This window comes from Vombatus ursinus, unplaced genomic scaffold (genome assembly GCF_900497805.2).
Source record: "Vombatus ursinus unplaced genomic scaffold, bare-nosed wombat genome assembly UNPS02014798.1, whole genome shotgun sequence".
NCBI classification, from domain to species: Eukaryota; Metazoa; Chordata; class Mammalia; order Diprotodontia; family Vombatidae; genus Vombatus; species Vombatus ursinus.
The window spans coordinates 37,799,339-37,804,476 of NW_020954576.1; the positions used below are offsets into that span (position 1 = coordinate 37,799,339).

At 40.8% G+C, this 5,138-nt stretch overlaps 1 pseudogene; it reads left to right on the top strand.

Moving 5' to 3' along the window:
• Positions 1-1,923: 1,923 nt before the first annotated feature.
• Positions 1,924-2,564, top strand: LOC114049410 (annotated as a pseudogene).
• Positions 2,565-5,138: the final 2,574 nt, after the last annotated feature.

Below are 5,138 nucleotides of genomic sequence, written 5' to 3' on the forward strand. Positions count from 1 at the left end.
AGAGCACATAGGCCAAAATATGGGTTTCTTGGTAATTATATTAAGCTTGCCTGCCTCCCTTTGCCCTCAGCCCCCACCCACAAATTTGTAAAACGTAATTTATGAGGAACTCTGGATAGTATACTGAATAAGGCTCTAAGGTGATGAGTTTAAATATTAAATATAGCATGAAATGCCTACTAAGGTCTTGGGACACGGATATGGCGATATATGCCTTCTGTTGAGTCTGAAATATAGCACCCTACTCAGCCAGGGGAACTGGGTAATTTGTGTGCTACTATCCACAATAAGTTTACTTTTAAATCTGACGTGGTATTAAAATGTTGTGTAATGGTTGTAGGGTTCACAGCTTTGACGCGTTGGTTGAATGTTTGTTGTCCAGGGTACTCCTAAGGAGAACCTTCATATTGTTCTTTGCTCTCAGATCAAAGTTGAGAACCAAAGCAAGTAACTGCTTGGAATTCTGCATTCCACACAACTTTTGCAACTTGCCAGCTGGCTCCATCTCTCCCTGGCTGGGAGACCTGAAGGACAGACAATGATCTGATTCTTTCAGACGAAGATTATGTTATGGTGGAGGCCCCTGAGGTTCTGGGTGTCAGACCAGGTGTTGGGGGAAAAAAATAAAAAACCTCTTTCCTCCCACTGATTTGGATCATACTTGAATGCTAGGTTAGGACACGTGGAGTCAGTCCTTCAGGCAGCAACGAGATCTATTAAGAATCCGAGTAGACATCTACATCCTCAAAAGGAATGGTGTAGGAGGTGCCAAAATCCAAACATAGAAAATTCAGAACCCTCTGAGATCTCCTTGGTACAACTCAGGAGAGGACAAAACAAAACAAAACAAAACTGTTTGGCTTGGGTGTTGTCATGACTCTGCTGGGGAAGTGTTAGATCTTCTTAAGGATGCACTGCACATAAATTCTGCTCTGTGACTTGATAGTATTAAAGCAATATTTAATGTGAGTTGGAAGCCAAGTCCTGGGATTCCCTTCATGCCTTCTGTAAAGCTTCATCCAGATTCATCCACAGGAGAGGTTTAAAGGGGCCCAGGTCACCACCCAGTTAGAGTTGGTATTCTCAAATTGGTCATAACACTGGTGTGGTATACATGAGAGAGAAATTCAGAACAACTTGTCCTTGGATAGGAGAGTAAAGAATGTGCCTTGTCCTAGAATTTTTTAAAATTACTTTTCTTTAAAAAAAAAAAAGTTATTGAGGCCTTTTGTCCTTAGTCAAAACTCCCATTCTGAATACTCCATGTCTGCCAAGCAGATCACCTTACTATTCTATATACTCACTATATTTAGCCCTACTGTCTTCTGTACTATTTAGGCACTTTTCCTCTGGCTCCCTACCCCCTTGCATTCTCCTCCTCTTCTTCCTACCCAACCAAATTCTACACTTCATTCACTAATTGTACTTTGGGGTCCAAATAGTCTACATCATTTTCTCCAACCCACATTGACTTCCCCTATCAAAATGTCAGCTATTTTCAATTGTTTCTGGTTTGGCATGGTTTTAATAAGGTGATTAAGAGAAAAAAAAATCCCACCACCCTTTTTTTTCTTTCCTTAACAACTCTTTGCTACTACGTCTGAATTTTTTAAGGACTCTATTATTCTCTGGTTCTGATTCTGAATTTTTTAATGTACCCACAGAAGGAGAATAAAAGTGATTTGAGTTTCTACTGCCCCTTAGAATACACACACATCTGGCTTTGCAAAAATTCTATAACAAAGGGGTTAGAAAGCATCCTTAAAGAATGAACATTACCTAAAAAAAAAAGAAAAGAATGGACATTACTGTTGTTTGTCATGACAGTGCCTGATGGGTCCTAGGCCTTGGTTGTAGGACTTTAGCCACTGACACTGCTACCCTCTCTGAGCAACCTTCTTCTCTTGTCCTGGACTGACGGCTGATCTAAAGATGAGTAGCTCAGAGGAAATAGTCTTGAATCTCAGGATTCTGTGGGCTTTTGGCAATGGATTCTTGAGGTGAATGAGGACTATATCTACAAGAATTCAGCCTCACAGCACTCAATGAGCAGGTGTCCCACTGTAGGGAGGTACTAGATGCGATCCTCCACTCAGACCCTGATGAATTGTTGGATGATGACCCCAACCAGAGTGAGCTAATTGAGCAGTCAGTTGGTATGTTCTATAGGCTGATTCATGCCTGATACATCTTCACTAACCATGGTATTGCCCAGATGTTAAAAAAATTACCAGCAGGGAGACTTTGGCTATTGTCCCTAGGTATACTGTGGAAACCAGCCCATGTTGTCCATTGGACTGTCATACATGTCAGGTGATGCCAAGGTAAAGCTATTCTGCCCCAAGTGCATGAATGTTTACACACCAAAATCGTCCAGGCACCACCATGCAGATGATCCTTACTTTGGCACTGGCTTTACCCATATGCTCCTCATGATGAATCTTGAGTGTAAGCCCAAGCAGCCTGCCAACCAATTTGGGCCCAGGTTCTGTGGCTTTAAGATCCGCCCTACAATGTATCAACTGCCCCTTCAGGTAGCCAACATCATCAAGGCCATCTGCTGACCTATTTCCTATCCCCTTTCCCATTATTTTAGGCTATGGTACCATTGGTACTATATAGTACTGCCAAAATTCCTTTCCAGATTCTCTAATTTTTATATTTGAATTACAACAAATTATTATTTTGGCGGTATGATGGGAGTATGAAATAAAGTGGGGGAAAGAGCAAAAAAAATGAATGAATATTACTTTTCATATTTTGAGAGGCAAATATTTCTTTCCATGGGTTCCAGTCTTCCCTGAAGCAAGCTAGAATAAGCACTGGGAGTGTAACTAGAATGCTCAAATTGTAGTCAGCAGACCTGTGTTCAACTATTATTTGTACATAAATAAATTCTCAGATAGATATAAATATAGATATATAGATATAGATAAAAAGATTGATGGATATATATAATCAAACCCTAGTTTCTTGAGCTCCAGTCCCACATCACCAACTATATATATTTCACATCTCCTACTAAGTGTCCTGCTGCCATCTGAATTCATTATGTCCAAAACAGAGCTCATTTCATTTCCCTTCATACTCTGTCTCCTTCCTAATTGCCCTATTTCTCTTGCGCTCACAGAGATTCTTCCTATCACCCAGATTTGTAACCTTAGATTCATTTTCCCTCACACTTCCTATTTGATCAATTAGTAGACAAATCTTGACAATCCTTCCTCCACAGCATCTAGATTCCACAACAACAACAAATTCCTTCACAGCTCATTTCAAGAGACACCTTTTACAGGAAGTCTATCTGGATTCACCTCCATTGGAAATGATTTTACCTCTTCCTCCTCTCCTCCCATATGCCCTGTATCTCCTGTGTAAGTTATTTACATTTACTTTCCTGTGTGTTGTTTCTCCCCAGGAGAATGTAAGCTATGTGAGGGCAGGGACTTTCATTTTTTGCTTTTGTATTCCTAGTATCTAACAGTGCCTGGCCAACAGGATCTATATCACAAATGCTTGTCAAATGAATGAAGAATCCTGTCTCTGTCATTTACTAACTGTATGACCTTGGACCATTGATTTGACCACATTGTCCTTCTATTTCCCCATTTGTAAAATAGACCTAGTGATATTTGTATTACCAACCTCACCAGATGATCACAGTATGAAAGTACTGGCGCCAAAGGGGCCAATGTTCTACTTCTACCTCCGACACTTACTAGCTTTGTTATCCTGGACAAATCATTTAATCTCTCTGAGTCTCATCTGTAAAATGGAGATAAACATAGCACCTACCTTAAAGGGTTGTTGTGAGGACTGAATCTGAGAGCATGTATGTAAAGTCCTTTGCAAACTTTAAATAGTTATATAAAGATGAGTTATTGTTAGTAATGGAAAGCCCAAGTAAATGTCAGCTATTCTCCATAATTGGAAATATGAAAGCAACTAAACTGAGTGTCAGAAGGAAACAAGTTTTACCAACCATACAAATGGAGATCAAGATTAGCACAAAGAATTGAAATGTAGTGGCCATACCCAAACTGCATTTTTACTTTATTAGTGCAACACAGTGACTACCCTAGCCTCTCCTACTGCCTGAAGGCCAGGTAGACTACTTTACTCTACTCTACTCCCTGGCTTCTCTGCTACCCTTAGGTCCCAGGCCAAGCCCTCCTTCATCATTTTTTGGTTCCCAATTGGCTCAGAATGAATGTAAATAGCAATTATTTGTGTTTTGGCCAGAATCCTGGAGAGTCTTCCCCTCCCAGATCAATTTTTTTTTTGACTAAGCGAAGAGGCTATTCTCAGCCCCATTTCTTATTAAGCCTTAATCATTGAATGGACATTGCCTAGACAAACTGAGACCTGGGAAGACCAAGGATTCCCACTGCATCTGGGGCCATCTCCAATGATCCTGATGTATATCTTGCCAGTGGAACCAGATGGCTCCAGAGGAGAGAGTGAGGCTGGTGACTTTGCACAGCCCTGCCTCACTTAAATCCAATTCACTTGCAATGACTTGCATCCCCTCCCTGATATCATGGTCCTCTTCAAGAACAAAGGATAAATAACAAGACTCATCACTAGTCTCCTCACTGATTTGTCTTCCTGTTACAGTTATTATAGGATTAAACTGACTGCAGGACCTGAGGAGGGAATTGGATTTGGACCTGGGACTGTGCTGTATGGGAACTGAGCTAAATTATGAACCTAATCCCCTTCTTCTCCTCAGAGATGGAGGTAGTACAAAAGGAGGAAGTTTATACTTCCCAAGTGTTAGGGGAGTAAGTTTGTATATTTGTGATTATACCTTTTGAAGTAAATATTTCTGGTTAAAAACTCATCTGACTATCAATGGTTAGTGATACTGGGATGCAGAAGAGCCTACTACAGTTAAAGGAACACTACCAGTGGGGTTGAAGCCAATGGCAGAGAGCCTAGATACTCCATATCCCTTTAAGGGTAGCTGTTGTTGTTGTTGTTGTTTATCCTTCACTCTTTTTTTTTTTTTTTAGGCAATTGGGGTTAAGTGACTTGCCTAGGGTCACACTGCTAGGAAGTGTTAAGTGTTTGGTTTGAGGCTGGACTTGAACTCAGGTCCTCCTGACTTCAGGGCCTGTGCTCTATTCACTGTGCCA